We start from the raw sequence: 24,836 nt of genomic DNA on the forward strand, positions 1-24,836 counted from the left end.
GCACATGATCTCTCAGAGCTGAGGCCAAAGGCCATCTGACTGCACTGAGACTTTAACAGAACAAACCTTCACCGCTGATTCTGGCCATCTGAGTCAAAGGTCAATGAGGAAAAGTGACGTTTAAAGTGGATGTTTTTCATCTTTTAACGGACTTCATCCTGTCCCAGTTTGGACCATCTTGGCTGCGAGTTTGCGTTCAGATCCACGCTGTGTGTTTCCATGTGTACACGGCGTGATGAATGGCTGCGTGCTGGCTGTTCAGTCACCATGGCCAACCAGAGCCACACCCAGCATCTACAACATAAACACTGCATTCCTCTGACCCTGCTGTCCCTGCACAGACCCGGACCAAGAACGGGACCCGAGTAGGATTGAGGGCTGGTGGACTGGAGATTCTGCGTCTGCTGCAGATTTCTCTGTTGTCAGGGCAGAAAACAAACCACAGGGTGGAATCTGCAGTCTGAACAGGAACCAGGACTGAACGTCAGCAGGGTTTCCCCACAGAACAGATGACATCCTCACTCACCTCGACGCGTGACTGCTTTTGGCCAAGTTTTAAAAACGTGAGAAAATGAGGGCATGGATATACAACCCAAAAAAAAGTCACACCCATTAAATACATAAATAAAGAAATGGCTTATATGGCAATTATTTTTTATGTTGTTTCAACATTACTGACAAATCAGAAATGAGTTCGTGGGGTGGGACGGTTCCATAGTATTACAAATGAGTCAGGCGGGGTACCTCTTCCCTTAAATACTTACACAAGGCAATGCATTATCAGCAAGAAATGACGAATTTTAATTTAGTTCTTCTTTTACTTTTATGTAACTGGAGGACAGAAAAACATCTATATTCCCTCGTATTTATTGGAGTGATGAGGGAGAAAATGCCCCAGATAGTTAAATCTTGTGCATCAACAACACTAAACATGGGCAGGGATGCTCTAGCTAACTTTTTAACTAGTCTCAGAGGAGGATGTTTTTACTAGAGTGCTTAATGGTCAGCATCATCTGAGCTTTCCAAAACTCTGCATAACCCCCCCGCCATTTTTTTTTAAACAGTTTTTCAAAAGATATTTTATATCTTAAATGTTTATTTAGACGAGCTATGGGGCCAGTTGGAGGAAGTAGTTGCTAATGTGAACGAGACTCAGCTTGGGTGTTGGGTGAGTTTTGACATTTGTGGTTGGGGAGGCAGATGTTCTGACACTCTGGCCTGAATTTCCTACATTTGGTTCAGATCTGTCATCGTGGATCATCAACAGTGATATAAAGTTATCCCCAGTGCGTCAGGATCCTGCAGTTGAACACATTTAAAAATAACTCCAACACCTTTAGAATCAGAATAAGACTTCAGTCCACTCATATTTTCATGAAAATTACAACACAGTTGTACATCTTTAACTATAACAGAAATCAGAATCAGGACTACGCCCTCCTGACTCCACCTCTGCTCCGGCTTTAAACTGGCTTTTCAATTCTCAAGGTTGTGATTTTCAGAAGTTCCATTGAGATGATCTGGAAGCATGAGATGGCTGAAGTGAATTGAATTGAAGTGTAACACAAACAGGACAGGGACAGGGAAGTGAAATCCAAGCAGTTGCCAACACAACATGAGGAAATCATCAAGCCTCCACTTCCTGTTGGCTTTCGATCTACCCTCCATCTGCTCACTTCTTCCTCTGACCGACGCCTTATTTTGACTGTCTCTGGGAGGACACGCTCACTGACGCACATCAAGCACACAAACACACACACACACACGCAGGACTGCTCAGCTGTGAAGCGGATCAATGCATGTAGGTCTTAGTGGAATATGGTCTGACCAGCCAACACAAATTTGCGGTTTTGAGGTTTTGAAATCATTGGTGTTTCAAAATTCCCCGGCTAAAATTATGCATTATATAAATATATAGAAATTTTAAAAATATAATATGTAACACACATTTTCCAGGATGTTATGTGGTTGGGTAATATATGAATTTACACCCAATACATCTCTTTATCAAGGTCATTGCACCCAATAATACAAATCAGTGATCAGGACTTATTCATGGTGGCTTTGGTATTTACATGTATATACATAATAATATATATTAATCTATAACTTCATGTAATCTGATACAGTAAGTAACACATTGATCTCAATATGATGTTTAGATGTTCATCTCCAATTATCTGGACCGCTTACAATGACAATACAAAGAGGTGACACATTTGTACATCCAGGGTGTTTGTGATGATCAATAACAGACTAACTTAGAGGACAATACACTCTGCCATTGATTTCTAGGAGGGAATTACAGAAAACCTCAGAGGAGCAGAATTTAAAAACTGATTGTGAAAATGTGAATTTGCACAGTGATCAAAGAGTGACCCACTAACTGAGTCAGATCACTTGGAGCTCTGTCCTGCGCATCTCAACTCTGGCAGCTTGTTGTTAAAAAGGCTTTCTGCTCTCTGATAGTCTCCCTCTCTCGCTCCCACAGCATCCCTCTCTTTATTCTCTTATCTTTTTTAGTTAACATGCCGCAGGGAGGTTGCCAAGTAAGCTGCCAGCATGACAAACACACACACACACACACACACACAGTTGTCTAGTCTGCCTGAACACTGGTTAGTCCTGGAGCTATATTAAGTTGAACACCAAGGAAGTTTCAGACGGCAAATGGTTGCTCTCGCTGTCCGTGTTGCCTCTGATGTAAACACGACAGTAGCTGTGCCAGCGAGGAAGCCGCCCTCTCCCTTGGCTCTGTGAGAAGATCACTACAGGTGAATAATAACACTCTGCAGCATATGGCTCTGTTCATTTTCAGGCCCAAACGCAGCCATGCCGAGTTCCACCCCACTGCCACCTAATTAATGTACAGAAAGGATTAAATTATAGTCTGTAGTTCACCCACCAACACAAGCACCATGACAGTAAGCAGATATATCGTCTTGTGTTGTCGCTTTGTGATACGAACAAGACCCACCAATGTTTCAATAATGAGCGTGACTGTTGTTTAGAGATCGGGGAGCATAAGGTTGGTGGTGGTGAAGCCTTTGATAGATGAGCCCTTTTCTTAATAAGCCTCAAGTTATATTCACAGCCAATTGTCTGACCAATCTGTGGCTGAATCAGAGAGTTCAGAGGAGAAAACGCAGTCAATTTCAGTTCTTTTGGTCCTCAAGTGGTATCTCTGGGCCACCGTGGCCCCAATTTGTAGTTATGTTTTGGAAAAGAGGCACATCAGCTCCAGTTGTTACTTTCATCATCTCCAGACTCACACTATGTGCTGCAGGAGCAGAAATCTCTCTAAACAGAGAACATTTGGTCAGCGGAAATCTTTGGTAGCTAAACAAGCTTCTAGTAACTCTATTCATAAACTGCATCTTCATTGGATACAGACAGAATGCATTCTATCTAAATATTACCCAGCTTGTTCAGATGTCCTGCCCAAATATATATTGAGAATTAATATATATATTTATTTAGATTTTTGTATATATATTTATATATAGATAATAACCATAAGAACACATTCTTTAGATGTTCTTCCAGGTGTAAAGCATTAGTGGGGCTCATTTGCTGATCAGTCACAAACAGACCAATACAGTATGTAAAGGCTGAAGATCAGCCATCCAGCCATGATTTCTATCAGCAGTATTCCCAGCTGACACTGGCTGAGGGCGGCGCTCACCCGCTGGCACCTTTAACTGAAACGTGCATGTCTTTGGACTGCTGGAAGGACAGGTACGGGAAAGACAATCAAACTCCACAAGGAATCAAACTTCAGCAACCCAAAAATAAAAAATAAAAAGCAGCAAATACACGGACATGTTCTGTTCCCACTCAGAAATATCAGTGTCTGTTAGCATACGTCATTTAACGCCAGCACACACACACACACACACACACACACACACACACACACACACACACAGCTCACTGCAGCTCATCACATTTGCAACAAGCTTCAACACCTCTCTGCACCGACGGCTTCATCAGGATTAACACGAGCGCACACACAACTGAGTGTGTCCTGGCTGCGCCTTCACCTTTGGGAGGTGAGAGCAGTTAAAGATAGAGCACAAAGGCAGAAAAAGGAACTAAAACAACAACAACACAAATTCCTCAGATCAGCCTCATATGATGGTGGATGTGTTTTATTGCGGCGCTCATACAGATGGAAATATTAATAACTCAGATGTTTAATGCTGCATTACACTTTTTATAGCTTTTATAATGTGCTTTTCCATTATAGCTCTGTTACTGTTTAGTCTATTGATGTTTTTGTTGTCATCAAATTGAGTTTTTGTCTTTGGTTTGCTTTATTCTTATGAATCGAATAGGTAGAAAGTGTCGGATGCATGAAGCCAGGAATCACCTTTAGGAGGATTCTGTGACTCATCTGTCTTAAGATATTTTGGCCCATTTTATTCTTTCTTCTTTTTCTACTCTCTGTTTGGGCTTCGTATTCATGTTCGCACCACAGAACATGTCACATGAGCTCAGTTAAACTTCATCTGAACGTAATGAATCGGCCAACCTAATAAACATATAAACGTCTATATCTGATTATTTCTTGTTTTTGCGTTTAAACAGACCTGCTGTGCTGCTTGGAAAACAACCAAACAATCAAAGCTTTAAACATGAGAACGTCACTTTCATGTTGCATGTGGCTATCAGCTTAGATATCTTCACATTTGGATTTCATATTTTGTCACTGTAACAGGTTGTCGCAGATAAAATAACAGAATTAGTCACATTCAGGCTGGAATTTCTGAACCCAGACAGACTTAGAGATAAACTGAAATGCCGATTACTTTCTACCCTAAATATAACTTAATCATTTTCAATTCATGGTCTAAATTGTACATAATTAGACTAAATCTCCAAATGTCAATGATATCTAATCAGACATTGAATTAATTAGCTGGCTCACAGTCTAGAATCATTGACTGCTCGGACTCTATTTCTCCTTCAGCTCCACAAATGTTTATTTGTGACAAACTACAGACTGTAATAATGATTTCTTGGGCTTTTGTTGAACTAAATGTGAAAATAAAAACATTTGAGATCAAATGAATGGTGTTTTCAGTGTCGGACTGAGCTGGACTGAGAAAAACACCATATAAAGGGCTGAGTTTAGAAGTTTGTATTCATGTTCCCACATTAGCTCCAAAACATTTGCTCATTATTTTAACAGCAAAGACCGATGTCCAGGCCGCAGTTTCCTATTTTTACTTACAAGTACTATTGATTTCACTGTAAATGGAAAGCAGATTTTATCAGCAGCTGAATAATGAGTTTAATTAATTAAGGGGTAAAAGGTAAACTGGGGGTTAACAGACTCCTTCCCCACAAGTGATGTTTTTGCATCACATCAGTTTCAAGGATTAACCCTCAGTCAAGCTTTTGAGGAAATTATTCAAGTTTTCATTTCTAATGTCACTGTTGTCAGTCAAATATTACATCTAGTGGTGCACATCTTGTTTTCAGGTTGCCTAACCCATTAATCAGGCCTCTGGTAGAAACTAGGGTTAGGGTTAGAGATCAAAACTTTATGACATGACTTTAATTGGCTGTAAATGATGAAAGCTGGACCTCAGAGGGTTTTTTCAGAAGTTTTAGAGAAGATACTACTGCTGATTGTCCGCCCTGAAGCTCAAACCTTCCTGTCTGTCAACCACAAACACAAACTCCCACATTCCCACCTACAAAACACCTGCCAACCAACACCAACACACACACACACACACACACACACTCTCACACAGAGGTGTTATGTAAGCATGTGTCAGGAGGACACTGTCAGATGGTCTAGTTACAATCATCAATCCTGCGGACGCCTCCACGACATCTGTGTGGATATTTCTAAAAGGCAGGTGCTCAGTGGACCCACAGCAGTGAAGCGTTCCCATGACAGCCACGTTCCAATGTGGAGGCAGACAGCACCGCCATCCGAGTCCATTATAGTCTCTGTGTGGACATCTTGGAGTCCATTCCTGACTCTTCTATCATTTTCACCAAGGGTCAGCTCTGCCTTAATCCTCCACCGTGTTTCATACCGCTAACGGAGCCCGAAGCATCACTGCTGTTGCTATGGTTACCTGCACTTTAACATAGGTTTCACCGAACAGGTCTGAAATTTGCATGTGCTGCACATTGCGTTGGCTCATGGGAGATGAGTGAAACAAAGATTGGAAATCCTTAAAGGCAGAATGATGAGTCACTTCTCACTTCTGCTTGCTTCAACTTTGCTGCTTTTTCAATAAGCACTAAAGCACAACACATGTTTGATAAGACACCAAATCTGTTCTTGTAATAATGAAATGAATACAGTTACAAACTACACAATATGCTGAGAACTGCTGTCACGTTGAAACTTTGAAAGACTTGAACTAAAAACCTATCTGAAAATTGGGGGAGTTTAACCGATAGCTGGTTATAAGCAAATAGAGAAACAGCAAAGCAGAAGTGAGCTCAAATTATTGCTGATCTGTATTCATGTTAAAAATGTTTTCAGCTAAGTGGTGACCATGACACAAACTAAGGGAAGGTGTTGAGTTCGGATTAATACCAAATAAATAACAGGATGAGATGGAAGCATCTTACTCAAGCATGATCAAATATTTTTATAAAATAGAGGAAATTAGAAATGACTATGTCTCGTTTGTTCACCTGTTTTCAGTGAGAGCCTGTGATTGAGATAGATAAAGTGGACACAAATATCACACAACCCTTTTCATGAGTCTGCAGTCTACCACCACACTTTGTGCCAGGATTAAGGATCAATCAATTAGTGGGCGGCATTAGGTGACAATTATCATAATGATGTATCGAATCCAGGCATTAACTCATGACAAATCTAAATATTACCGGTCAGCTGTGTTGATATTTCAACAGCTTCATTTCTGTCCAACTCCTGCTGTTATGACATATTCCATGTTCTTATCTGTCTTGATGTTTGCAACTAATTTTAGCCAAGATGATAAAGAATACATTTATAATAAAAGCAATATGCAGAGCTGTATTTCAGTAGTTCTCCATAACAGTAGGCTCAACCTCCCAGAAGGATTATAAAACAATTATAAAGGCCAACAGCTCTATTATAACCACGAACAACGAAGCTCTGCTGAGCAGAGACCTTCCATGTCTTAAATATAGGACTGAGCATCTCACAGGTGAACCGTGTGCATTAATAATGGATGTGGACTTACATAAGAGACAAAGTGTGCACTGCTGGATCTGGTTCAGAGGCAGGGATTCCATCTGCATTGGGGTTTCCACATTTCACTGAATTTTAAAAACCTCTGCCTGGAGGTTTCTTAGGTCCTGGTTATGAATTAAAGCTTTAGGAGAGCGAGGATCTGCTGCCACAGTGATGGTGACTGGGCTTTGACAGAATTAGGATATATATATATTAAAACTATATCAAGTTTTCAGCTGTCAGATGATTTGCCATATCTACGTACCAAGGTATGAATCCTTTTTTTAATTTCTCCAATCGGAAGGATAAGACGTTTTCAATGATTTGATGAAACCCTCAGATTTTACATTTATTAAATTCTTAGCAAAAATCATCACTAAACATTCTTATCTGGCTGTTGTTAATGATTCACGAATCCTGTTTCCATTTGATTATCGCATATTATATGTTGATTTTGGGCAACAGTTTTTATCAGCAGGTTGTTTTCTTGATCAATCAAATTATCATTTGCTCTAAAATATAAAGATGTTTTATCATTATGATGATTGAATAATGATAATATCACTATTTTTGACAATGAATTTTCCTGCCAACTACATCTTCAGTTCTAACTTATATCATACCCATAATGGTGTATATGGAGACATTTGGCTCCCAGGTGGTGTGAGAAAGGACTTTATCCCTTTAACCCACTCCTGATTCAGGTGCTTCTGCACTTGAATAAATAATGGCACAGACACTATTTACTCACTACAGCCATAAAGCTTTGAGTTCAGATTTGCCAGCTGTAAAATTGTGAAAAAGTGTTTGTTCCGGGTTAGTGAATAAAAAATGTCAGACAAAACATAAAAGCATCAAGGTTAAAAGCATAAAACCTGAGTGCAATAAAAGAACTTTTTAAGTACATCTAAAACAAGATGGTCACTGGCAGCTACAATGAGAGACGACGGTGAACCGCTAAGATCACAGTATAGACAGAAAATCACAGTTTCAGGGGTCTGAGCTGTCAACAGTTCAAACTACAAAAATCTAATTCATATTAAAATCATTGCTGATGTTCAGGCATGTCTGTTTGGTGGTTGGATGACCTGATGGCCTTTGGTTTTTAACCTGATGCCCAGAGAAACGTCTTGAAATTTTATTTTAAAAAGTAAAAAAAAAGTAGAAGCACGTAAGCTTGCTCAGAGCTCCGTGAGGAGAGCAGTTTACTCATTGACATAAAACTAAAATAGAATAAAAAAGGTATTTACCAATGGAGAGATTGATTGATTGGCTTGATCACTGTCATTGACACGAGCAATAGGCACCACATCTTTTCTGATCCAACCTAAAACTAGTTTCCCATCTAACAAACTTCAGCAAGGGCTCAACTCAAACTTAACTAATCATTCAATGTCAATATTATTAATAAGTAACTCAAACATACAAGGCCTTTGTCGTTGACTTTGGAAAAATAAAGATTCAGCGTGCTTATGTGAACACCTTGCAATTTGAAATAAATTTAATTATCATTACATTTTAAAGTGAACAGAATCATAATGAAGCTCAACACTAACATTTGTAAACCCTCTAAAGACCCCACCTGGAGTAACACAGGTCAAAAAGAAACCTGAGATTGTAGTTTCTTTAAATAATCTGACTGATCTGTAAATATATAAATAAATAGTAAATAAGAATGAAGAACAAAATCAATTGTTCTGTTGGCTGCTGAAGAAGTCTGAAGCACCTGCAGGACATGAAGAAGACAGACACACTGAGCCCGCCTTCAGGACCTCGGCAGGGCGCTCATCCATCTACAGGGAAACCTGACTGTGTCTACATCATTTCCAGACATTATTCATTAGGATAACTCCAACTGCAGACCAGAGTTGGCACCAACCATGCATTTATTATCTCTGTCTATCCATTACCTTGTACATGACATGAGGGGTCCTCAGCCAATCACAGCACAGAGTGGGGTTCATCCAAATAGGTCAACAATCCATCACAGTGGCAGGCTCATACAATGTAAACTTAAATAGATGAAATGACATTCAGTTTCAAATATCAGCTAGGGTGTGGTGACCTTGGGCAAACACAGGCCTGGTGAAGATAATTCACCTGTAGCCAACTAACTGGCTCTCATGGTAAATTCACTTTGAAATGCACTTTCACAGCAGTTACAGCAGTACAACCAATCATTCCTAATACAACAGAGCTTTAACTTTCTCTTTTCAACATTAATACTCATTTAATTCAGTAACAATTTCCAGATTTTCCACGCTCCTTCTCTGAATCAGTACCAGTACCAATGAAACCCCTGATTTTTCAAACGAAAGCAGACTTGCGTGGATTCAGACTGATGGGGTTCCTCTAAAGAGTCAGCGTTGTGTTTCGACGGAGTGAGTGGTCCTGGCGTTAGCCTGCTGATGTTGGGAGAACCATTATGTTAGCCCAACCATAAAGCCAGTCACCAATGTGACGGATGCTTGTCTTTGAGATGCTGAGATAGATTTGAGGTGTTGCTTCCTTTCACTTGAAATGCTCTGTTGATCTGATAGCACACTAGCCTTTGACTGCCTACAGTCCACAGATAAGTAACAAAATACGGGACAGCATCAAGCAATTTTGTGTTTTTTTTTTCACCCTTGTGTGTATTAATACGACACATGTCCACTAGGAAGTGGGGTCATGTCACGTGAACAATGGCATTCAGATCATATAGAAGAAATGAGGAAGTACAATTTGATTTCATCACTGTGTCAGTAAAAGGCAAAAGAATTTGGACCAATTAGCGTAAATGCTTTGCTCAATAATCAAATGGGCAACAATGTGAAGAGCCTTTAAGGGGAAATTGGTTTCTCTCAAAGAATGTCACTTGTGGTATTACTCTGGAAAAAAGATAGCCCAAAAAAAAAAAAAAAAAAAAATCACAGCAGAAACATTAGCTCAGTCAGTCCATTTGTTTGATTTCTCATCACAAAAATGTGTATCGGGACAGAAGCATAACTCCAGTTTTACTGCAGCACTGCATTGCAGTTGTTTTCGGGATCAATTATTCTGGTTATTACTTCCTCATTTCAGCAATTAAAAATGTCAATCACAGCTTAACCAGAGCTCAAGGTGACACGCTACAAATTAATATCTTGTTTTATTTCGCAGTCCAGTCTTAAATCTACAATGACATTAAACTGAGAAAGGCAGTGAGCACTCACTCAGCATAAGATGGGACTGGTAAATGTTCAGCATGTACGTTGGAAGATTATATTCACAGCAAAAAGATTTTTAGAACTGCTGCAAATTATTTCTATCTTGGACTAATATTTAATCAACTGATCTTTTCACATCGAGTTAAATCAGCCATCGAACACCTCGCCTCAAGTAAAGACCACCTCTGTTAACTTCATGAAACATAAATATGCTTTCATTAAAATTAAAACGTTAACCTTCAGGGAGCGAGAGCAGAGGTGCCATTTCACACAGCAAATGCCATTAGTGTAGCTCCTGTTAAAGCCGTCATCTGTTAACTAATTATATCTGCAGACAAGATGCATCAGCATCTGAGCAGCCGACCGCCTCAGCTCAGACACATCAGGAGGGAACTCCTGAACATTCGCCATACGATTGTCCAAATTTAAGTACGTTGTGAAGACACCAAGTGAATCCTGCTCATAGATTCCATCACTGCATTTAACTCATTAAAGAACTGAGAAGAAGTAATTCCACAAGATTTATGTGAAGCCTCAGCACTGACACAGATCCTATAAATCAGCTCAATTCATCAATAATCATTTGCTTTCTCCCTTAAATTCAAATTGATATTAAGCAATTTGCAGGAGTTGGCAGCAAATTATGGATCTGCAGTGTCAAGGCTGATGAAAAACAAGCACATTTGATCAAAAGCTGCCATTTTCCCTTCAGGGTCCAGTAAACAACAGAGTCACTGTCATCAAAATTTACCCTGCTCCCCCTAAACGGGCAGCAAAGTTTGAACTGCTGCAGATTTAATCTACCAAAAGAGCCAGTCTGCGGGGTAAACAGGAGAAGCAATGCCCTCGTTTAGAGGTCACAAGCTGAGGAGGAGTCACCATGAGCCAAGATGCGGGATCCCCCCTCCTTCCTAACGCAATAAGGCAGGACACACCCAGACAGAAAGGAGGAGAGGAGGAGGAAGAGATGGATGAAACGAGAGGAGCCGATTCTGATCATCCGCCCATCTCTGTGGATGACGTAAGGACGTCCATCAATTAAAACACCAAACTAAACACTGAATGCACAAACAGACACACAAACAGGCACATCCCGGCGACCCGGGAAGGCAGAAGTGGAGAAACCACTCCGACAAGACGAACAAGCTGAGCCTGAAGGCTCCGCAGTCATGACAGCAGTCACAGCGGAGACACGTCCTCATGTCCACACCGGGGCAGCAACCGGTGTCCATTCACAGCAATCACGTTGCCTCACACAGCACACAAACAAAAACACACTGTGAGCAAACACTTTCCAGACATTTGTCCGCATACAGTCTGATCCCTGCCCGGCCGCCGGCGGCCGCAGCCGCCGCCGCAACACTCGGTGCGCTGAAGCGCCATGCAAAAACCGGCTAGTTTTAACCAAATCTCCCTCTTAGCTAGTGTAAAATACGACCACTTCCATCATTAAAAGACATGCTCATAATCACCAGACACGGGTCTTCAATTCGGCCTGGGTCCCCGGCACGTAAAGCGTGTTATTTTTGAACTAAAACACCGTCTCTGCTGGAAAACATCGCGGCAGTGGGCGGCAGACACCGAAGGCGAGCACGGCGAACCAAGTCGGAAAAAAGTTGTAATAATACAAGAAATGAGTGCTAATTTATCAACTACGGCCGCGTTTCGTCCCGGGTCATCTTACCGAGCCGCCCCGGGGGTCAGATGTGCGGAAAGGCGACGCAAGTTGTCGTTTTTGTGAGACCCTCCGCGTTTCTGAATGGAGGCTTGACAGCGGCTGACTGCGGGGAAGGCGAAGGCACGTACCGGGCTGAGAGCTAGCTAACAGCCGGGACGTCTGACGGAAGAGGTGGAGAGGGAGGAGGAGGAGGGAGGGGGCAAAACAACGAAAAAACTGCCTCCAGGGGGTGGTGAGAGGAGGGGGGGGCAAACTGAGGCACTCCCGGCGAAGATCTCGAAGAGATACGGGTAAAAAGAGGGGGGGTTTTCCGCCCCTGGAGCGGACAGCGGTGCTCTCACACCTGTAGGAAAAATCCCAAATCCGGCCGCGGCGGTCGGTTACTGAGGCGAGGCGGCCGTTGGTGGACGTTACCCGGATGATGGCGGTCGGAGCTGGGGGTGGTGGAGCCCCTGGGGGGGGGGGGGGGGGGACACAGACACGACGGACTCCTCCGGAAAAAGGCGTCGTAATGTCCCCTCGGAGGACAGACGGGGAGCCACAGGTGAAGTGACGGAGGGAAGTTTAAAAGAGACGGGGGGAAACTGACGCTACCTCCGCTGCTGGGGGGTCGGTGCTCCGGTCGGTCGGTGCTCCGGTCGGTCGGTCCTCCGGTCGGTCGTCCCCTCCGTCCGTCCGTCCGTCCAAATCACGTCCTGCTGCCGGCGGTCGGTGTCGATAGGCGGGCAGCAGCTTCACTCTGAGCCGGGGTTGTCCATGTCCCTCCGGGGACTCCCAAGTTGACAACTGCAGTGGAGGAAAAATGACTGACAACACCGAGTGTGTGTGTGTGTGTGTGTGTGTGTGTGTGTGTGTGAGAGAGAGAGAGAGAGAGAGAGTGTTAGTGTGTGTGTGTGTGTGTGTGTGTGTGAGAGAGAGAGAGAGTGTTAGTGTGTGTGTGTGTGTGTGTGTGTGAGAGAGAGAGAGAGAGAGTGTTAGTGTGTGTGTGTGTGAGAGAGCGAGAGAGTGTTAGTGTGTGTGTGTGTGTGTGTGTGAGAGAGAGAGAGAGAGAGTGTTAGTGTGTGTGTGTGTGTGAGAGAGCGAGAGAGTGTTAGTGTGTGTGTGTGTGTGTGTGTGTGAGAGAGAGAGACAGTGTTAGTGTGTGTGTGTGTGAATGGTGGGGGGGTGGTTATTAAAAACACACTTCTCACACACACTAAACGTCCCTTTTGTGTGTGAATGGTGGTGTGTTTTGTGTTTGTTTGTTTGTTTGTTGTTGTGTTTTGTTTTTTTGGGGGGGTCCGGCCGTTTAAAGCAGTTTATTTGATATAATAATAATAATAATTTGGTCAGCTCCGCTCCCTGCAGCAGGAGGAAGGAAGGAAGGAAGGAAGGAAGGAAGGAAGGAAGGAAGACAACCCGGATCCAGAGTCGGTCAGAAATCAATCCGTTAAAAGGGAGAATAACCCCCAACACACACACACACACACACACAAATACACACACATACACACACACACACACAAACACACGCACGCACGCACGCACGCACACAGTATTTCCTGGAATAAAAAGGGCAGAGGAGGAAAATGCTCTGATAACAAAGAGCAGATCCAGAGAAGTGAGAACTGCTGGTGTGTGTGTGTGTGTGTGTGTGTGGTGGGGGGGTCCCCCACACATTCAGACAGGACCGGAGAGCAGACCCAATGTCCGGGTCAGAGAGGAACCGAGAGGAGGCAGGGAGGGAGGGACCAGCTCCGGGATGGGCCTCTTGGTTTTTAAGGTGGATCTGTGAATTAATGAGGGAATCCAGATGAAACCAGACCCCCCTTGCACACACACACACACACCACCACCCCCCCTTTGGAGAACATGAGGCCCCGGGTGGAGGTCCACACTCTGGGAGAGGAAGGATCATCTGCAGATGCAAAACTCACCTCCAGCAAAGGCAAATAAAACAAATAATTAGAGTTATCTCCCTTTTTTTTATAAAACCAAAGAACTCATTTTTATCAAAAAGGAGGATTGTTGTCGCTGTGAGAAATAAAATAAACATTTAAGAAGAAAAATAACGAATGATCTTTTGCATTAAGTGCTTATTTTTAGGCTCCAGTACCTTAAGAATAAGTTTCACATTAAAAACGTGTAGAGTTTTAAAAATTAGGTTTTAAGAAAGGAAAAAATATATATTTAAATATTCTAATAAAAGAACTGTACATTGGCTGTATCATTTGAAAATATGCAAAATATATAAAAGTTAGTATTTTTAGAAAAAAAAAAGTAATATGTTTAAAATGCGTCCAAGGTGTCATTTATCAAGGTAAAAGTCATAATATTCTGGGAATAATGTTTTAATATTTCATCATAAAAGTTTCCAGATTAAAGTCACAGTGCTTGATGATAAAGTCATAGTCTTTTTTTTTTTTAATCACAAGATTATTAGAACTGATGCAGTAATTTGACATAAAACTTAAAAGGAAAAAAAAGCATTTGTAGATAGTAAAGTAAGATAAAAATAAAAATACAATATTTCAAGGCCAAACTTTTCATATGTATGAAATAATAACTGAAAAATCTAAAACTGATTCAGAGTTTGATTTGAACTGAAAACTCAAGAGGGAACAGATGCTTGTGATGTGTAAGTTTCTCCGATGATGAAGGTTAATGAAAGCCTCTGACCATCTCCAAAACATGGAGCTAGTTCTGCAGAGAGTACATTATTATGGGTCTAAATAAAGTCAATATATATATATATATAATTAGCTCATGTTTGGAGGTTTTTTTTTTTTTTTTTTTTGCAAGACAGGAACACGAAGAAAGAATGTGAAAAGAAATTTCTCTTTGACTGCCAACTGGCCACTCAATCAGCTCTGCCTCCTACGCTATGCTAATGACAGGGAGGCAGAGAGGTGGTTAAAGCTGCCATTTAACAGCACAGCACACCGTTCTCCATTTCAATAAAACACTGGCTGCACATGACTATCTGTTCACAAAGTCGCCATCATCAGTCATCTGTGTATCCTCCTTCCATCCGAGCCGCGTACTCACTGTATACAAGCTATACAAGATATCCCTGACCTCACCGTTCGAACCTTCCCCTGCTAGAAATGGTGAGAGAGAATCGCTGAAGGCTGGAGTTCCTAAAGAGCGAAAAAGACTAAACGAATAAAGCAGGAGATTATGTTTCTGTAACAATGATAAAATCAAAAGCTTTGTTATCGGGGAATTAGTTTTATAAAAGCACTAATTCTGCTAATCAGACCCTGAGTTCCACTTTATGAGGTCAAAATAACAAACCTGTTGCCTTTGTTCAAATCCATCACTAAATGAAAAATTTCATACTCTTCTGGCTCTGTTTGGGGCCCCACCCACTCCTTTCCGGCTGGTTAGTGGCGAAATGCTGCATTTTTCTTCAGCAGCTCGTCTATTACAGCGTGTATCTGCTGTTTGGTGCTGAGCAGGTGGGTTTATCAGAGCATGTTTCCTGGATGCACTTACAGAAAACATTACATAAAATTAAAACTGTGAGCTGAAAGAGATTAAAGGCACCACAGAGCTGCAGGTTTGGCTGTCGAACGTGTCGAGTGTACCCACTTTCACTTGTGTTGACTCATTGCAGTTGGTTGCACAGTCACCCACCCCACCAGTTAGGAGAGTTTGGTGGTCAAGCTACAGATGATACCAAACTCAAAACCAGTCCACTCACTGCTGTTTGTGAAGTCAATCAGTATTACTACTCAAAACAAGCTTAGAAATATCTGGATGTTAAAGATGATGAAGTAAAACTAAAACAACAGAATTCTCTTTCACAGTCGTGTAATGTCACTGAGATCTGCCCTCCTGTGAATCAGATCAGAGGAATGTGCACTATCTTGATTTACCCGCCTGACCCCCCCCCACCATCCCACCCTGGACACACTGTTATCACAACACACACCTTCTGTATATAATGTCAATACATCCTGTGTGTGCAGAGCCGGGCTTCTAACCTGAGAAGACACCGTCCACAAAAGTCAAAGTCCAAACCACCAAAATCATGAATAATACAAAATAATACGGTAACAGTTGTATTTCTGTGTTTCCTCTTTAGCACGAGTTCTGTTTTATTCAGATTTTTTGTTTCTTGTAGATGATCCAGTTTTGCAGAGTCAGAGCAGAGAAAGATCAAGCTAACATTCAATTTACTGATGAAGTGGTTGCATAAATCTACCAAAACAAATCTGAGACCTTTTCTAGAAGCCCATCTGAGCAGAAGACTCACTGTCAGCAGGTTTTAGTCTTCTTCTCTTCTTCTTCTCTCAGACTTTAAAGTCAGTTTGGTGTTCAGAGGGAAATTTACAATCCATTTAGATTGAGCTTCCAACAAAACTATGGCTGAGTTTAACCCAAACTAACTCAAACGATCAAAGATTTACCTATCCATACACAATACTCTACTCTTACATCCTTAATGCAGACAAGAATAGACTCATCCAAACATTTGTTCATCCACAACAGGTAGAATTTGACAAATGAAAATGATGATTGCTTATTTCTGGAGTAGATAGATCTGGGACAGATTAGACCGTATCCAGGTGCAGCTGAAGAAGATCCACCAAGACCTGGAAGGAGGACAGACCAAAGCCAGTGAGGAGCTGCTCGTGTTGAGTGTATACTAACAAAAACAACCAGATGGAAGTGTCCAGGAGTCCACATCACATCTTTTTTGTTTTAATCCAGTGTTGTAAGGTCTCATAACTGTGACCGTCAAGTCGGCTTGGTTTTATTTACGTTACGGGTAAATGACCTGAGGGTGACTCTGTCCTCAGAGCCTCCAATTGGATAATAAAATAAACTTTCACTCTGATAAAACTTCACTGAGACCTTTGTTGAAGGGCACAACCAGCCATGTCAGTTTTTTGTTGCATGCATGTAAACGAACCAACGTGTCCGGATGAACAGGAAGGTTTGTCAACAATCTGATCCGTCTGCAGCTTGTTACAATGGAAGATCCTGAAGGGATCTCTGCAGCTTGGTGTGACGCCGTCAGGACAACGACACCAACACTGGTGTTGGAAAGTAACTGACTCTCACCTGTGACTGACCTGAAGTTTCTTGGCAAGTTTTCAATGTTTAGCCTGAAGATGTTTTTGTGAATGAGGCCCCAAAGCCAGATTTTAAAGCATCTAAAACTTTTATTCAGTTGCTGGAGGCCTTCCAGAGCCGTGGAGGGAAAGCACCCTGAGAGACTCGGGTCAGGACAAAAAAGGTTACCTTCCCATCTGTTCATGCAGGCGAAAACAGCAGGAGCAGTCTCTCTCTCTCGCTCTCTCTCTCACATACACTCTGTCAAAGGATATTACGTGAACTTTTCCCAAAATGTCTGTTTGGCAGCCAAAGCAGCCACAACATCTCCGAGTCTCAAACCTGTTTTCTGAGGTGGAAGTTTTGCAACTGATGAACCAGCTATTATTGGTTCAACATGCGTATTGTACCGGTCCCACCAGTTTCAGAGAAGTCCTGTATGACCCTATTTGCCTCCTGTAAGTATTTCAGGTTGGACTTTCTCTCAGTTTTCTCCCTCGGAGGAAATGAAACTTGTGATTTTGACTCAAAGCCGCAATCGGCAGACCTTCATTAGTCATGTGTAACTGCTTTACTTTAAGGAAGGTGTTGATGGTAGAAATCGTCGTTAAAAGGCTGGAACAGCACGGACTAAAGCTCGCTGCTGACTGATCTTGTTGTCTGCAGTGTAATAGCGTCATACATCACTGTGCAACGTGTTATTGGTGATTCTGCCCTGCAGTTTTCACAGATACGAAAGACTGATTCCACCTGCAGCTCAGAGTCTCTGCAGCACCGAGCAGCTGGTTTTCATGAAAATTGCTTTTATTTTTGTCCGTGTAGTTCCCAACTCGGTTGGAATATGTTGGCAACTAAATGCAGGATTTAAATGTTGTTTTAGTCGTTAACATGAATCTGTGTGTCATCCCGACCGTGACTGCGTAGGCAGATTTGACAGGTCGTCTAACTGTACGGTGCCATCATGGATTCATTCTGCCTTCCTGGGGGACAAATGTTTGGTCCATGTCTAAAAATGTGAAAAAGGATACAAATAAAACTGCATGTGGAGGTTTGGCAGCTTTAGACCTTCCTGTGTGAGCTTGGTGTCAAATCCTGAGCCCTTTCGGCCCCTCAGCTGTAGTTGCTCGCAGAAAGTTGCTGATATTCAGTGAATGTGCACTCATGCTGCTCTTTGTGCCTGTACTTTTCTGAACCGACTGTGTTCACTGAGTGGGAGAAAGCTGCACGTAACATAAGTCAACCAATCAGCAGCCAAACAGAAACAGGAATCAGCTGTGAATGTGTGCGACCAATCACAGATCCCCGTCATTCAGCTGAGAAAACTCTTATCTGCTGGAATGAATGATGTCGGTTTACTCAGACATCTTCATCCTCTCCAAAGAACAACATCAACAGCAATCATTTGAAGATTGAGATGCATGTCGATGTCAGACGCCTTTACTAAAACTTCCTAATGATAAAATTAGTTTGCTTTGCTTTTTATTTCCAGCTCAGCTGACACGTGAGCATGATGCAGACAGAAATGAGGCCTAACTCCAGCTCATCATTTTTTCTCCTAATGCTGAATATTGTTCAGGTATTGGCTGCAGTTTTTGTCTGCAATTCATTTATTAAAAAAATGTTGGATGCCAAAATCATTTTTACAATCAGCTTGAGGTTTGAGCCTTTTCGTTTCTGGCTCATTGCACTCATAACAGGGATCCAAACCTCTTTAACTCGTACAGAAGTGTCAGTTAAACTCTAACTGACGGACCATAAATTCCACAACACAATCATGATGGCAACTCTGCAGCCGCAGTCATATGAAACTCATAAACAGGTTTTTACGGTCTGAACTTCTGAACTGAAGACAGACGGACTATCAGAGCAGGAGGAGCGTTTGAACGGCGATGCATCACCTAAACTCACATTATTATGAAAAGTATTTTGGGCTTTAGACTTTCTTAATATACGTTTTCTACTCATCTACCACTAATATCTGATTTTTACCTCAATATCTACAAACCGTAAGAGCTCAGTTTGAGTTTCTCTGCCTTTCTTGAGGTCACTTCCTTCCATTTTGCATTGCAGGCTTTAAATGTGTGGTTCATCTCACACTGTCTGTGTGAATGTTGTTTGCTGAGAGTTTGAGAGCGGCTTTAATAAACTGTTATGTCACGGACAGCGTCGATTCTTTGGAATCTTTCTTTCCAAGTAAAGAACATTTGATCCCACGTTTGTCTTAATTAGACAGAAAACTGCTCTGAAATTGACTGAATAAAGTTTCAGATTGTCCTCATATCTCAGCAGTTAACACAAGCTGTGCATGAAATCACACCCTGCTGTTCACTATATTTTATTTCAGTTCGTAAACTCCTGGAAACATATGCACAACAAAGACAAACTTAACTGGATAAAAAGTTCCTGTCGGATGACTGATGATGATTCATGATGCTCAAAATCTCTGTTTGCTGCTCTCTGAGGAACTACTGAGAATTTCTTTTTTTTCAAAGGCTGTAAAAGAATAAAAAAAAAACAATCATTTTGAATGTTGAATAGTGATGTCCATCTTTCCAAATATCCTGTTTACACTTCAGCTGGAGGCTTTTACTCGCGGGTCTCATGTGTGGGAGTTTAACTGTGAAAACAGCAGCAACTGCTCAAAGTCTCTGATTCCGTCGTGAAATCGCTGAAAAGCCGTCCTGCCTGGAATGCCACGCAGTTTTCCAGAAAAACTTTTCAGTGTTAATGGTAATTATGAAATGGAGGCTGTGATTCAAATCCATCAGGTTTATGTAACTGCTGTGACTTTCTGGGGTCAGGATCCACCTACACTGCAGCTATCTGACAACACACAGCATTTAGACAACTACTTGAGGTGGAAACACATAAATCTCTCCATATATGCACTGACAAGGGTGACTGGATGTTGTATCCATGGCTACCTTCTCACGTAATCCGTATTATTTTTATCACAAAGGCTTTTCTGTTTTTTCTCCTGAGCCTTCTTGCTAAAACGTTAGATATACACAGACTCAGTTCTATATGTGAAGGAAGCCAAACCGGGCTTGGTAACACGGAGAGAAGCGTCTCATCGTGAGCAGTAAGAACAAGCTGGCTCCTTTAAACTGTCTGTGATGATGATTTTTGATATATTTGCTGGACAGGCCTGCAGACTTTCCTCACTTTCCTCAACATAACTTTTGTTGACACTGAAGCTAAATTTAGATGATCACAGATCTGTCATCGCCATCAGCCGGGTCCTCAACAACAGCCGAAGAAAGTCACGGCATGTATCTTCTGATAAGTGATGAGTTCACTGTCACGACAGTGCTGGTCGTGTTGTCGCTAACTCCTCTGTCTGTAGTTTTAGATGGTGAGAGTAAAGTCGATAGGAACATACCATAATATACATCACTTAGTCCAACACAACAGTTTCTCTGTTATTAGTTCAGCACTGCAAAATTAATTTTACACACTTCTCAACAAAGTCACACTGTCAGCATTTTCAAATAGAGCCCTAATTTGTTAAAAGTGTCTTCCTTCCTCTTTCTAGAAGCCGAGCTGAAGACTTCAGGCTTTTCTCTAATTAACTGGCTTCTACAGAAGGTACAGTTACACAACAGACCTACATTATTGGATATACGGTGAGTGAACACACATACTAAGTAACACCAGCCTGGCGCACACTGATTTCCCCCTTTTATATATGTACAAAGTTAAATGAACATCATCAGCTCTGTCAAGTCTCAAAGTTTAGTCCAACATGTCTCTGGAAGACTTTAAATTTGCGTACACTGTGCTTCTTCTGTCAATTCACTGTATGTGTAACATCAGTTTGTTTTCCTGACCTCAGGTGCTGCAGATGATTACAGGCGAGCCGTTTAATGAAGCAGGATCGGACCGGCACCTCTCCATCCAACCATTCATTCATTCATTCTGGGTCACAGGCGGTTCTGGAGCCAATCCCAGCTCAGTCTGGGTGAGGGCCGTCAGCCAATCACAGAGACAGACAGAGACCAACAACCACTCAGACCTACGCACAGTTTGGAGTCACCGATGATGTCTTTGGATGGAGGGAGGAAACCCACGCAGGCCCGGGGAGAACACGGAGACTCCAAGGTCCCGGGGGGGGGAATCGAACCCATGACCATTATGCCGCCATGCTGCCTCCATCCAACCATGTCTTATATAAATTGTACTGCACTTACACAGCACATTTCCAGGTTAACCTCTCACAACCACTTACATTCAGCCATTCTATCACACACACCGACGCACCACTGTGGGACTTTGATATGTCGCCTACAGGAATCAGGGATCGAACTACCAACCCTCTATTTAGTGGACGACCTGCTGTACTTCCTGAGCCATCAGATAAAGCTGAATATAGCCGAGACTTTGTGTCCCAGTAAACAAAAACATTATGATCCATCTTCAAACTGTTTCTCAAATTCAGCGTCCTGCGCTGAGAAGCAACAATATCACGGTGTCACTGCCGCCAACCAGGAAATTAAATCTAATGTGTTTCATCTTGGACTGACTGAGTTCCTCTGCAAAATGTGTCCGCACAAATCTTTCCATCAGTATTTCACCTTTGAAACTCTAAAATAAATGAGGCTACTTTAAACACACCCACAACCCGACACTGATGTTTTGATGTTTTAACCATTTCACTTCCATTTTACTCTTTATCATTATTACAGTCCCTGTTTTGCATCCCGTAGCTGCAGCCTGTAGACTTCTAGAAATGTGACATGACTCCCCAGTAAGGCTTTTCTCTGAGGAGGACGATCTGGCTTGTGTTGAGGTTGACGTTTGCTGAGATATAACGATATTCAAGCCTTCCTGAGCACTGGAGCTCAGATTTATACCCCACATTCAGCTTCAGCTCCTCCGTGTTTGGCTGACGTTTGTGCCACCAGGTACTCTTTTAGAGCCTCCTGCTTTGCTGTGATGTCTCTGCTGTTCATCCACATCTCCATCCTCTTTGGATACATCTCCTGTTTTACCAAGTCCTGCATTTAAGAATCACCCCTGATGTTTTACTTCCTGTTTCACTCATAAATAAAAGCAGGGTCATCATAAACTTTGTTGCCGAAGTCTCTCAGACATTAAGTTCTTTCCTAAACTGCAGCGTTGATTATACTGTTGATTATATTATCAGTATTGGGGCCTGAAACTTCACTGATTTATAATCAAATAGCAATATGGCCAAATGCAATATCCAAATTGCAGGAGTGGCAGCATTTATTGTTGAGTGTGATCGAAAAACTTTTTTTAATATTCTCTTTCTGGGAAAGGAAAACACAAAACCAACCTTTCTCCTTCAGATGTTGTAACATCTGCCAAAGTAATCACAGCAGGGTTTGTTTTTGTTTTTTGTTTTTTTTTTAGATATTGTGCACTTCAGCACAATATGCTGTTCTCCTCCCGTTGCACACACGAGGTCTGCAGTTAAATGTCTGACAAAGAGAAGAAAAAGCTCCATTTTCTGCTGTGCCGCTCTGGTCCAGTGATGCCTGATGGAGGTTTTGGTTCATTCGTCTTTAGCGTTGATGTGTTTGTGGGTTTGATCCTCTTGGTGATGCTCTGCAGTGAGGCAGCAACACATCAACACATCCAGCCTGTTCTCTGATTCTCCAGCAGGAGAAGTGTGAAATGGCAGGTTGTGTTTGTGTATGTGTGTGTCTGTCTGTCTGTCCGTGTGTGTGTGGGCGGGCTCTGGCCTTTTCCCCTCCTCTCCCACGTCCTCCGGCTCTGCCGCAGCATTAGCATGCAAACAGCAGCTGCAGCGCTGCATCCCATCGCTCACTTCAAACAGCAGCACAACCTCAGCTCCCACACAAACACACACAGACACACACACAGCGTCACACTATGACCATGTAGTACAGTTCATATATCGCAACAGTAGAGGAAATAGCACTTTTTACAAGTCAAGGAGATGTATTCATTTGACATTCAGCCCACGCAGTAAATGACACACACATACAGTTATCAACCCACACAGTATGCAGTCTGCACACACACACACACACACACCTGAATGCACACACAAACACACACACAGCTAACCTGCACACGGTCTGTTCCTCTGCAGAACCAGTTCATCTGTTGATGATATTTCCTCGCTTCTTCACTTTTCTTCTTGAAGTACAAATTCAAACGGTTTCCGTCTCAGTTACAGCGTCGCTGCAGCGCAGCCTCACAGCTGACCTGCACCTCCTCAAAAACCAAGATGGACAAATAAATCTTTGGTGTAGCGCTGCTGGTGCATTGCCTTCATCAGAAAATGGACTCAGCTCAGCAGAACAAAGCTTTTCAAACCAGGTCCAGTTGGTAAACCTGTTTCTGATCCAGCATCAGTCAAACAGAATGAATGAATGAGCGGAGAGCTGAATAGCACAAATTCAATGTATTCACCCCCTTTTTGAATATCTTCCTCCTTTCATTACTCTTTCAAAGGAAATCATGCTCAACGTAATTATTTGACAAGTAATTGTGTAAATATTCACCCCCTGAGTGCAGCGAATGTGTGTCGAGTGATTGTTGAATAAAATGAAATGTGTGTGGACGGTCCAGTCACCGCTTAGTCAGTATTCCTGATGAAGACAAAAAAACCTGCCTCATGAGCTGACCTCTGAAGAGCCAGTAAGGTTTCGGTTCGAGCGTCTGTCTTGTGTTTCACAGACCAGATCATCTTGGATATGCATGATAGAGAAAAAAAGAGCTCGTGATGCGAGTGTGGTTCAGTTTGAATATCTTCCCTCGTGTTTACATGTAATGAGAATGTTAAGCTGCTTCGCCAGTTACGGCTGACGGGGTGTAAATGAACGAGGCGCCGCATCTATTAAAGGCATCGAAGTCTCCAGGAGATTTTTGAGGACGCACGAGCGGCACAACTGTCACATCAGAGAAAAGTCACAGTTAACTCTGTATTAAATAAGTATGGCGTCTTCACTGATATGTTCATCATCAATTGATTTGGGAACTTTTTTTATTCTTCCAAAGTGTAATCAGAGAATAGTGTTTTTCTTTGTTTTTGTGTCAGTCTGCTTTGTTATGGGTGCAGCTGAATGATTCCAGGTGTGAATATAAACTAAATATGTCAGCAGGCTAGTTTCAGACACCATGCTGCTAAAAATATGTCCCATAGTTAATTTTTCAAGAGCTGAATTAGAGACTCACTTTCTTTCGCTTTTGGGGATCACCTAATTTGGAATTGGGAGAACTGTGAATAAAATATTAATCTTGGAGAAACCCAGATGCATTTTTTCCTGCCGCTGTCTTTGACCTTCCAGAGACAGCAGGAGGTCTTCGCCAAGCTGAGAAACAGGAAGAACCAGGGCTGAAATTACAACAACGTTTTAACCTCAAAATGTTCTCAAGGCTGCTTTTTTTGAAAAAAAAAAAAAAAAAAAAACACCATTCAGTGTCAAAATCAGAACATTTTATTTATGCTTCAGTAGAGGTGCTCTGAATAGAAAGAGAAATATTCAGAGAAATACGAGCAAATTTAATAGTTAGAATATAGATAGAATGGGCTATAAATAAGTAAAGATCAGGTGGGGACGTCCAAATATTAAGTATAAAGTCGGCTGGGAGTCTCCACATAAACAGGAGGAGGTCGGTTATGATGTTATAATAACTGGACCTGGATGGGAACCAGCACAGCCTGCAGTTTGAAGATGATCATCCCAAATCCACGACCTCAGGACGGACCTCCGCTTCCATACAGATGCTAGTT

General features: G+C 42.1%; 1 protein-coding gene across 1 annotated transcript in view; it reads right to left on the minus strand.

The window, feature by feature from the left end:
• Window positions 1-12,227, minus strand: part of LOC115044129 (plasma membrane calcium-transporting ATPase 1-like) — a 72,605-nt gene extending 60,378 nt beyond the window's left edge. The window contains exon 1 of the mRNA XM_029502986.1: window positions 12,071-12,227. The gene's annotated coding sequence lies outside the window, so the exon portion shown is untranslated. The remainder of the gene's footprint in view (window positions 1-12,070) is intronic.
• Between the last annotated feature and the right edge of the window lie 12,609 nt (window positions 12,228-24,836).

The sequence above is a fragment of the Echeneis naucrates genome, chromosome 5 (assembly GCF_900963305.1).
Source record: "Echeneis naucrates chromosome 5, fEcheNa1.1, whole genome shotgun sequence".
Lineage (NCBI taxonomy): Eukaryota > Metazoa > Chordata > Actinopteri > Carangiformes > Echeneidae > Echeneis > Echeneis naucrates.